Source organism: Pangasianodon hypophthalmus, chromosome 12, assembly GCF_027358585.1.
Source record: "Pangasianodon hypophthalmus isolate fPanHyp1 chromosome 12, fPanHyp1.pri, whole genome shotgun sequence".
Lineage (NCBI taxonomy): Eukaryota > Metazoa > Chordata > Actinopteri > Siluriformes > Pangasiidae > Pangasianodon > Pangasianodon hypophthalmus.
This window is the reverse complement of record NC_069721.1, coordinates 297,808-310,522: the sequence shown is the minus strand read 5'-3', so window position 1 is coordinate 310,522 and position 12,715 is coordinate 297,808. Positions and strand designations below refer to the sequence as shown.

At 38.1% G+C, this 12,715-nt stretch overlaps 1 protein-coding gene across 2 annotated transcripts in view; it reads left to right on the top strand.

The window, feature by feature from the left end:
* The window catches only part of grid1b (glutamate receptor, ionotropic, delta 1b), a 284,479-nt gene that overhangs the window by 207,911 nt on the left and 63,853 nt on the right, over positions 1–12,715 (top strand). The gene's annotated exons all lie outside the window — the stretch shown is intronic.

Here is a 12,715-nt window from a genome sequence, read left to right as displayed (position 1 = left end):
GGGCTGAGGGTGCAGCGTGCACATGGTGGCCCGGGTTATTTATAGCCACTGGCAGCTCGTGTCCGGGGAGATGAGACAACAACCGAACCAGCGAGACGCTGACTAGACACTTACAACCTGCACTTACAGTTCATTTACACACAGCCACTTTTTACCGATATTCATATCGCGCATTTCATTGATTTCGCATATAAATCATTAGATTTATATTTTACAAACAAGGAAGTGCACCAACATTCATTTAACTTCAAATTTTATGGGATGACATCAGTTTTGAAAAATGTGTCCAGATTAATAATATAAGTAATAATTAAATAAGACATCTAGTTTTTCTGTGTTGTATAATTTCATGATCATATACGTGATATTAACATCCAGTCACATGTAGCAACTTCCATACTCATGTACAGTATATCCATATTCATATACAGTATATCCATAACTCATGTACAGTATATCCATTCTCATGTACAATATATCTATACTCATGTACAGTATATCCATAACTCATGTACAGTATATCCATTCTCATGTACAATATATCTATACTCATGTACAGTATATCCAAACTCATGTACAATATATCTATACTCATGTACAGTATATCCAAACTCATGTAGAGTATATCCATACTCATGTACAGTATATCCCTAACTCATGTACAGTATATCCATACTCATGTACAGTATCTCCATACTCATGTACAGTATATCCATAACACATGTACAATATATCAACAACACATGTACAGTATATCCATAACACATGTACAGTATATCCATAACACATGTACAATATATCAACAACACATGTACAGTATATCCATAACACATGTACAGTATATCCATACTCATGTACAGTATATCTATACTCATGTACAGTATATCCATACTCATGTACAGTATATCCATACTTATGTACAGTATATCCATACTCATGTACAGTATATCCAAACTCATATACAGTATATCCATACTCATGTACAGTATATCCATACTCATGTACAGTATATCCATACTAATGTGCAGTATATCCATATTCATATACAGTATATCCATAACTCATGTACAGTATCTCCAAACTCATGTACAGTATATGTATACTCATGTACAGTATATGTATACTCATATACAGTAAATCCATACTCATGTACAGTCTATCCATACTCATGTACAGTATATCCACAACACATGTACAGTATATCCATACTCATGTACAGTATATCCATAACTCATGTACAGTATATCTATACTCATGTACAGTATATCTATACTCATGTACAGTATATCCAAACTCATGTACAGTATATAGATACTCATGTACAGTCTATCCATACTCATGTACAGTATATCCAAACTCATGTACAGTATATGTATACTCATGTACAGTATATGTATACTCATGTACAGTATATGTATACTCATATACAGTAAATCCATACTCATGTACAGTCTATCCATACTCATGTACAGTATATCCACAACACATGTACAGTATATCCATACTCATGTACAGTATATCCAAACTCATGTACAGTATATCCATACTTATGTACAGTATATCTATACTCATGTACAGTATATCCATAACAAATGTACAGTATATCTATACTCGTGTACAGTATATCTATACTCATATACAGTATATCCATAACTCGTGTACAATATATCCATACTCATATACAGTATATCCATACTCATGTACAGTATATCCAAACTCATATACAGTATATCCATAACACATGTACAGTATATCCATAACTCATGTACAGTATATCCATAACTCATGTACAGTATATCCATACTCATGTACAGTATATCCAAACTCATGTACTGTATATCCACAACACATGTACAGTATATCCATACTCATGTACAGTATATCCAAACTCATATACAGTATATCCATACTCATGTACAGTATCTCCATAACTCATGTACAGTATATCCACAACACATGTACAGTATATCCAAACTCATGTACAGTCTATCCATACTCATGTACAGTATATCCATACTAATGTGCAGTATATCCATATTCATATACAGTATATCCATAACTCATGTACAGTATCTCCAAACTCATGTACAGTATATCCACAACACATGTACAGTATATCCATACTCATGTACAGTATCTCCATACTCATGTACAGTATATCCAAACTCATGTACAGTATATGTATACTCATGTACAGTATATGTATACTCATGTACAGTATATGTATACTCATATACAGTAAATCCATACTCATGTACAGTCTATCCATACTCATGTACAGTATATCCATACTCATGTACAGTATATGTATACTCATATACAGTAAATCCATACTCATGTACAGTCTATCCATACTCATGTACAGTATATCCACAACACATGTACAGTATATCCATACTCATGTACAGTATATCCATAACTCATGTACAGTATATCTATACTCATGTACAGTATATCTATACTCATGTACAGTATATCCAAACTCATGTACAGTATATAGATACTCATGTACAGTCTATCCATACTCATGTACAGTATATCCAAACTCATGTACAGTATATGTATACTCATGTACAGTATATGTATACTCATGTACAGTATATGTATACTCATATACAGTAAATCCATACTCATATACAGTAAATCCATACTCATGTACAGTATATCCATAACACATGTACAGTATATCCATACTCATGTACAGTATATCCAAACTCATGTACAGTATATCCATACTTATGTACAGTATATCTATACTCATGTACAGTATATCCATAACAAATGTACAGTATATCTATACTCGTGTACAGTATATCTATACTCATGTACAGTATATCCATAACTCGTGTACAATATATCCATACTCATATACAGTATATCCAAACTCATGTACAGTATATCCCTAACTCATGTACAGTATATCCATACTCATGTACAGTATATCCATAACACATGTACAGTATATCCCTAACTCATGTACAGTATATCCATACTCATGTACAGTATATCCACAACACATGTACAGTATATCTATACTCATGTACAGTATATCCATACTTATGTACAGTATATCCATAACACATGTACAGTATATCCATACTTATGTACAGTATATCTATACTCATGTACAGTATATCCATAACAAATGTACAGTATATCCATACTCATATACAGTATATCCATACTCATGTACAGTATATCCAAACTCATATACAGTATATCCATAACACATGTACAGTATATCCCTAACTCATGTACAGTATATCCACAACACATGTACAGTATATCCATACTTATGTACAGTATATCCATAACTCATATACAGTATATCTATACTCATGTACAGTATATCCATACTCATATACAGTATATCCATACTCATGTACAGTATATCCATACTCATATCCAGTATATCCAAACTCATGTACAGTATATCCATAACTCATATACAGTATATCCAAACTCATGTACAGTATATCCATAACTCATATACTGTATATCCAAACTCATGTACAAACCCAGTGGTTTCCTGTAGCTGCTGTTAGGACTTTTCCAGTGATGAGCAACTTTAAGCCATTAGTTCCTTTAGCACAAGGTTGACTTGATCATTCTAAAACATACTTTTCTTCTTTTTAAACCATTCTGTTGTTCATCTACTTGCATTTTTTGGTTTGTTCTCTTGTTCTTGTTCTTTCTCACCCAACATTCATGAAGGTGATGGAGCACTACCCACACATTCTCCGGTAAAGGTTCCTGGTGCAGTTTTGAATTCATCATTCCCTCAGTGACTGCAAGCTGTTCTGGCCCTGAGGCAGCAAATGATGCTCCTTCCTCCATGTGAATCTGTAATGTGTTTGATCAAGACCTGGTTCACAGCACAAGGTTCATATGAACATACTTTTCTTAGAAGAGCAGACTCTGTCAGTAACCAGACGTCGTGTGTGATTTATAGAACAGTGCCTGACTCCTTTTAGCCTTTGGACATGTTGTTAGTCGAGAGGTTTACATCCATTTTAAAACCTAGACTTTAAACAGTGTACACATATTTACGTCTGTTATTATGACTTAGATCACGATCAGACAACATGTTATGAGCAATGCAGTAATCCAGGTCTGTTTTAAAGGATCACAAACTTATTCCTGCAAATCCACTTGGATGTGAGGTGGGTAAGGGGGTAAGAAGGGGATGGTGGAGCAGGGGGTATTCAGGCGACAGAAATGCACATACAGTATTTGAACATATGAACATACATCCTTTAGCACTGCAGAAAGTTTCCTGCATATATGTGGGCACACACCATCATATTATATTTTGGTTTATACACGGGATAGATTTGCATCACATTTATGTAGCTATATATAATCCATATTCATAAATAATTCACATAATTCATTCCTCCATGTGATTAGAATTACTTTTAATTATCTTCAATGTTTCTCAAATGATTGGTCAGAAGGTGTTGATTAATTTTCCACAAGAGCAGCTCTGACAATCACAGGTTTATATTAATACACTCGTTCTAATACATTACTGTTTGTATAGTAACTTAAAAAAAATCCTTGATGCATTGAAGTTTTCTGTAAGGAGACGATTATTTAACATTTATGGAAGGAGTCTCCAGTATCAGCGCTTTGTGACAGTCAGGTGATGCGATGTGACGTAAGGCTAATGTGCAGTGTTACGCTAATGAACAGACGGCATGGAATGACAGCAATCTGGACACATTTTACAAGTAATGATCACATTTTATGATTAATGATCAAAGCAGAACTACAGCGTCTTCCTACAGCACAAGTCACCTGATTAAGTCACCTGATCATCAGATCATCGTTACTGCATGTAAACGGTGTGTGTAATAGAGGGCATGAGGATGGCTCCTGAAAAAGTGTTTCTCGATGCATCTCCACACTGGCAGGAATAAAACCTTTGGCCAAGTAAATGGTAACTGCTGACCTGAGTGACTTTTAGCCAAGATAAACTTTTTCTAACTTTTTTTTTTCCACTTCAGCACAGTCCCTGACCTCTGCAAGGAAGTCCTGAAATGCGCTTGTTGAAGTAGCCTGAGGAAAAGGTCATCGTTTGAGTTTTGCTCATTGCACTAGTTGCAGAAGTTGTGAAAATGATCTGAAAACTCTGAAAATGTCCTCTCCTATTGGAACGCCACAGATGAACATATGGCCCAAGCTGTCTGGTGAGAGAGGGGACAAAATGGTACATTTGGCTGCAGTGACGGACGTCCTGCTGCATCTTGGACGTGGTTCCACTTAATTCACGTCACTGCTCATGTCTGCTTCATCTGATTCGCTGCTCATTGGTGTATCCTCGAATATGAAGCTGCAGATTCTGAAAGAAAGAATGAGAAAAAGAGCACAGAAGAAAAGGAGACTGGACAGGACAAAATAATGAGGAACATAATGTAGAACTGGGCTTGTGAACTAATCTCAACTTGGTTAAATATTAAAATAAGACTGGACGTTTTATCTCTAAAACCATGTATAATCTTTTATTAATTGGGCTCCAACCAATCAGCCGTGACTGTACAGGTGTCAGAGGCGACTATAACCTACTTTAAAGTGGTGAAAGAAGAATAGACGCTGGCTGTTCTTAAAGCACAAAGTAACTCGGATACTTTTAAAACAGTTCTTCTCTACATCATCATCATTCATGAATTAACACTAGGCCTACCCCAGATCCTGAACAAAGTCGGTCACTTATCGATACTTAAAGATACTGAATCGTATCGTATCATACAGATTGAGTCGTATCATCAAATATCACAGAGTTTCATCCAGGCTGATAGTGTACACTGGAAAGGTTTAACTAGACATTTTCTGTAGCTTTGGGACTTAAAATCAATCAGAAATAAAAGAAACGCTTAATTATTACATTTGCATTTAGAAGTTAAACTATTGCATATTTATTTGCATAATTCCATCATGGGTAGCGAGTGAATTAGCTCGCTAATGACGTAGCTCTCACAGATGAGCTCTGCACCAAGACCCTTCTCAAATAATGAGCTCCGCTTCCCCACCACAGAGCGGTACAGCGACTGTCGGATATTTCATTTGACAGCACAAACAAAAGCTGTGCTATAGTTCATTTAAAGAGCCGTGTTAACCAACTTCAGCTGCATTCTTTTTAACAGATCAGGTTCCCATGCCTCTGCATCACATTTTTCTCTTATTGACACAGGAAGTTGTTTATTTCAAATGGAATCATCGTCCTGTAACATCGATTACACTGTCACTCAGCTTTGCCTTCAAAAAGAGGTGAAACCAAGTGAAAAATGTGTCCGTTTTCATTCCTGCATTTCATTCTGACTGGCATATTCAAGGTAATAAAAGATACGCACGCTGGCTGATTGCCCAGCGAACTGGAGCTACGGCGTTGTTCCATCGTAGATCATCATGCGTTTAATAGATTACCTCAGCACTGATTATTCTGATGGTGGCCTGATTCCCCGTGGGCTCGGAGAGAAAGTGAGAGAGTTTAATATAGGCACTGTGGATTTTTTTGGCCAGCTTTAGCAAGGTGACAGCTCTGACACCCACTGCACAAGACCCCCATGCCTTATATATATATAGTCTTGTGTGCTGCTCTGTGCCAATCACTCCAGACTAATTTTAACTCTGGTCTATGGAGAATATGCAGATTCACAGGTGGAATTTTTTTTTCTTGACTGACACCGGCATCTCCAGCACAGAAGAAGCAACCTCTTGGACCATTTCCATCCATATTTTTGATACTGCAGCACCTGCTGAAACGTGGCACCATAATTGATGGGCGCCATAAAGATTTTCAAGGTCGTTAAGCATCTGTCGAGAGAAGGTGAGATACCTGCGAGGTAATCTGAGTTCGCAATAATCACCGAGCAGGAAACTATATCCAGTGCAAATCAGGAAGCTGTCCTTGACACACTCTTTCAGAAATAATACTTCCACACTGTACTTTTCCTTGTCGCATGTTTTTGTGAACGTGAATATAAAGTGAACCTTTAAAACTTTTTTAAAATTTAAGCTACAAAGCTTCCTAGGTGAAAATACCCTGTACTTGTCCCCTTGATAGTACCACTCCAGTGACAAGGAATTAATTACTTATTTCTCCGGTGCATTTTCTCCACTGTGAGCAACACCAGCAGTAGGATAAAGACTCTAAGCCCTCCATTACACAGGGCAATTTGGTGTCTGATCTTCCCTTAAGCCTGCTGTTACACAGATGTGGAGGAAAACCTAAAGACCTGAGCATGGGACGGGGCGTGGATTAACCTGTTTATTTCTCCTCCACCATCACAGTTTCCCAACTCGTTCACTTCAAGCGTACTGATAGCACCATCCCAACAAACAGTGTCTGAACGCTTTATTATTTTAGCTCTCACGTAGCCTCTTATCGAATTAACCTCCGGATAATGTAGAGGCAGAACATAGCCACGTGCGCAGCCAGACCTTTTACACTGGGGTTCGAGCCGGTGACTTTATTGGGGTGGTAATCTAGAGTGGGGCAAGAAACGGATCTTAGATTCCCATTGGACATAAAATACATGTTTGTCATCTAGCAGGCTATTAAAAAAACTACTTCTTATGATGTGTGTTAGCATTACGGAGTCAATATTATTACCTAACTGTAGCTAATAACCAACTGAAGAAAGCCAATGTTATTTATGATGAAATTTATGAGTGTTTCTGAGGGCAAATGGAGGTTTGTAAGCATTTTTTAAAAAAAATTCAGGCTATTTATAATGTTACTAGCTAAATCAGCTTGCTAGTAGCAGTAATGTTAGCTGATTGGATTAGACTCTTTTATTGGATATAAATAAAAAATGGTATTTCAATTTTAAGTTGTTGTATTTGCGCAATGTTGCTCATTAATAACATATCATAAGCATGATAAAGGGCATCATTAACTGTTATTATTAACTATTGATGGCTTAAGATAATTCAGAAATAAACCTATCATACTGAACTGAATGAAATGAAATGAAGTGTAACTGGAGGCAGAGCGGATTATGGTAGAATGCCACACAACAGATCACATGACATAGAGTAGAAATCAGTGCAATACACATTCAGCATTGTGATACACACCAATCAGCCATAACGTTAAAACCACCTGCCTAATATCGTGTAGATCCTCCTTGCGCCAGTAAAACAGCTCTGATGCGTCGAGGCCTGGACTCCACAAGACCTCTGAAGGTGTGTGTGGTTTCTGTGGTATAAGACGTTAGCAGCAGATCCTTTAAGTCCTGTAAGTTGTGAGGTGAGGCCTCCATGGATCGGACTTGTTTGTCCAGCACGTCCCACAGTCGCTCGATCGGACTGAGATCTGGGGAATTTGGAGGCCGAGTCAACACCTTGAACTCTTTGTCATGTTCCTTGAAAGTTCTGAAAGGTTAAGGGGGTCAGGGTAAAGGTCATGGATGCCAATTTTAGTGTTTAGGTAGGTGTGTGTGTGTGTGTGTGTGTGTGTGTGTGTGTGTGTGTTCTATCCAATCGAATAATAATGTGTATTGCAGTGAAGTGATGTTTTTCACATGACTTGATTTTATTAGATGTCGTTATTTTAGTTCTAGAGATGGCGTGGCTGGCTGAGGCTAACTTTCTTGTGGTTTGTGTGTGTGTGTGTGTGTGTGTGTGTGATTGTCTGCTCATGAAGACCCCAGGGCTCGGCGTTTATATCGGCTAATTCTCTCCTCTGTGATGGCAGTACCTTCGACTATTTTATTAGCTTCACAAGACATTTTATTGATTCTATTTATTAAATGCTTTGTTTGTAATAACTTGTCAACTGTCTTATAACTTAATATGTACAAAAACCAATTACTACAATGTGTGTGTGTGTGTGTATGTGTGTGTGTGTGTGTGTGTGTGGTGGCCTGGGAGAACCCTTCACATGGTGAACATGGACATTTTCTGCTACAGCGCCTTGTGTTCAACTCTAATAAACTTTTCCTAATATTGCAGCGTTATAACCTGGAATAAAGTGAAGAAATAAGGAGAAGCTCTCGCCCTTTATCAGTATGGCTTTGTGCTGCTATGTGATTGGCTAGTTGGATGATTATGCAATTTTCAGGTGTACAGGTGGATGGCAAGTGTATAAAGATGCACTAATTCAATATATATAATTACAATATAAACCTGTTATATTTTCCTATTCACCTTTTGGTTTCATCTTACGAAGTGGACAGAAGAAGTTACGTATAAAATTGTCTACTTAATCCACAGTTCAGAAAAATATGATAACGATCCTGTGATGAAGTCTCCTACACAAGACTAGAATGTATCCCGGGTACGGCTCATCGCTAGCGGAGATGACGTAAATGCTAGGTGTCGTAAACGATATGGGTTTCTCAGTATTTACGCCCCGTCAGCCTCTCATACCGCCTGCTCATAAAAAAGCAGAGAGGGCTGAATCAGTGGGATTAGAGATGCCATGACACACACTTTTCACACCACGAAATGCGCAAGACCTGGTTCAAGATTAATCAAAGACAGTAAAACATAAATATTTGGGTTTTTTTGCTGCTGAAGAAAATAGCTTGATGCATTTAGCATGGTTTAATGTTAAGGTGCTAAATTCACACTCACATTTCCACTCGTATCTGTAGAATGATGTAGTTTAGCATCATGATTCTGTTTGTCTGAATACTTTGGTCTATTTTCTACGTACGGATTGGTTTTAATTTTTCCACATCCACTACTTTAACATTTGGAAAATCTCATCTTTTTGGCAGCATGTACTTTAGATTAAAATAATTTTGGTAAACTGAACTGTATTGCTGCTATGGACCAGTGACTTTCCCACAATTATGTAATATTGATTCAATTAGAAATGTACTTACTTTAGAAATGTAAAATAATCTTCCGTAAAGCCACTAGTAGTCATTACGTATCGGTGTCCACCTTCAGTCGATAACTTTGCCAGCATTATTTATAAATTGTACAGTAAATAGATACACATTCCTGTTTAAACACAAAAAGAAGCTCAAAAGCCCAGAAGTCCACTTTCGTCATGACATGTCCTGTAGCTGGAAAGCAGACTTTTATTTTGAAAACCACATGCTGATGAAAAGGCAAGTTGTAAGGTTCACTTCTGCACACACAGGAAGGATGGACAGCTTGTTCTTCTCAATTGTAAAAGCATTAAGCTTTGTGAATCGTAGCCTTTTGGGAAACATTCCGAGTGCTTGGACCCCAGTGATCGCCTCTCACACTGTATTTATTTCAGGAAATAAGTCAGTCAATAAGTTTTCTAAGGCGGTTAGCATCCACGGAAGCGTGACTTGCCCGGTTCTCCGAGGACTTCATGCTGAACAATAACAGGAAACATAATTTCCTAATAGGAGCATGAAGTGCGATATGCTAATGTAGACATTATCTAAGTGTGAACATTGCCACTGTCTGAACCTCCTGCTCTATGCATAGTGAGAGCCTGAGAAAGAGCTGAGAACGTTCTCTCTCATTGGTCCAAACAATAAACTAGCTTTAACCGTAATAAGTTAATGGGTTTAGACAAAATAAAATCTAAATCATTTTGTCATAGATTGAAGAAGATCACAGTTGTTATCCATGTTTGCTAACTAGCTAATGTCCCATCTTTTATAAGAAAAACTTGGGAATAGTAACAGTATCTCTGTTAACTATTGCCATATTATTTGACATTATTTGTAAAAGGAAGATGATATAAAAATGAACCATTGCACATTTTCACATGTATTCTGCACTGATATAATATGGCTATAAGGTCAATAATAAGATAATAATGCGTGTATTCCTTCTGTACGCGCTCTGACTGCCGCTCCTCACATCCGGCGCACCTGTTAGCACAGTCATTTCTGCGCTCTGGTTTCCGAGCGCCGCCGATGCAGTGCGAGATCAGACTCCAGAAAAGCTCGTTCTTGTCCTCTGGCACTTGAAGAGTCCGTCTCCAAAACAACTCTGACTGTATTCTGGGCTCTAACTTTGCTTGCCTGCTGAGCGCTGCTTTAAACTTCGGAGCTAGTTCAAGCTCGAAAACTTGGGCCGCGTCCACTGCCAGGTTCTGAAACGCCTCCTGCCTCGCCGTATGCGGTGCTGGCTAATGTCGCAGCAGAAACTGTCTGGTTTAGTCATAGGCCTTCCTTTTTTAGGAGATGGGAGCAGGTGTTGGAGCTGATTCGAAAGTGCGACTGAAACCTCCTCCACTCGCCGTCAGGGGAATGGGTACTGTATCCGGTGAGCTCACTGCTGAAGGGGGAAGATTTGGCAACCGCTCGGCAATACATAAAGAGAGAGAGAGAGAGAGAGATAGCAGATAATGAAATTGGCTCTCAATTTTTCAGTTTCTTCGAATCGTGAGATTCAAGAGTGAGATTAATTTTATTTAATTTAATTTTTTAAACTTGCTGTAGAGGGCATGGCTGCTACTCGATCATTAGTAGGTCACATGACCATAACATGTCTGTAGTCTTCTCTGCCACGCCCTTTTAAACCTCGTCTATATTTATTCGGTTTTGGAGAAAGAGAAAAGAGCGAGCACTTCCTGGAGCGTCTTTACACAAAACACAAAACACAAAACTCTTTCCGTACAGGATTGAACGCAATCGTTACCAACACGTCAGTTCAGACGGGATAAATATTCCCTGGAGTTATTTCTACTGCTCACTTTATAGAGAAGAAAATACACCGTAATCCATAAAAATCACTAATGTGACGGATTCAGACTAAAATCCCAGAGATTCTCCGGAAATAATTACATTACACGCTTCCACAATGAAAACTAATCCCGTCTGAATAAGGCTCTACTCTCTGCCTCTCTTATCTGTAATTTTCTCTAAACGTTTCTCTTAATTTGTAATACGATAGAAAATTTTTTTTTTTTGGTCTGAGGATGGAACGCTGCAGTCTTACACCTATTATCAAGTCTCTTGTTCATTTGCTGGAAGCGGCACAGAGCTGCACCGTGTCTGAGTGGGTTGAAGCCTTTAAACTGCTAAAGTCACACATCTACAGTCAGCGTAGGATCAAAAGTCTGCTGCAGCACCATCTGAGCTGCTTTCAGTGAAAAAGCCTCACAACAGGTCGCATCGCTAATTCTGGGTACAGCAAAGGAACGGAACAAAGGAGAGAAATATCCAGAAAAAGTGTTTTATTATATATAATACACTGTCACAAAGACTCGGATATCAGTCTCTTTGGTGGATTTATTCCCATTTTTGTTCCTCTTAATGCCATTTTTTGTGCTTTGTCTGACAATTTAATGCTCTCGAGACTATAATCTATTAACTATACTGTATGAAAAATACATGTGATGGAGTCTATTGTGTGGCTCCAAATTCTTCATGCCTCATGAATACATTAATATACCAGAGAGCATTGTGGGTCTAATTACACAGGCATTTTCCTGCAGGAGATCCCGGCTGGTTCTTCAGCAAACACCGTGACTTCGTTTGTCGAGGCACAATCAAAGCGAATTTGATTCTTTTGATTTGTTTGCTGTTTGGTTTCGCAATGCACAAAAATTAAACAAACCTGAAAGCAAAAACCGAAACCCCTCCGTCAGACGGGTGTGTGGAATAAACACACAGAAGGTTCATTTTCGGTAACAGCTTGAGGGCCAGGACTATGGGCTAACACCCATGAGCATTACCCAGTGAGGTAGTACAAACATACGTATGAGGTGCTCATTGGTCTAGCTGTGGGAAATGAGCTCCAATAATTACAGAAATCGATGAATAAACAA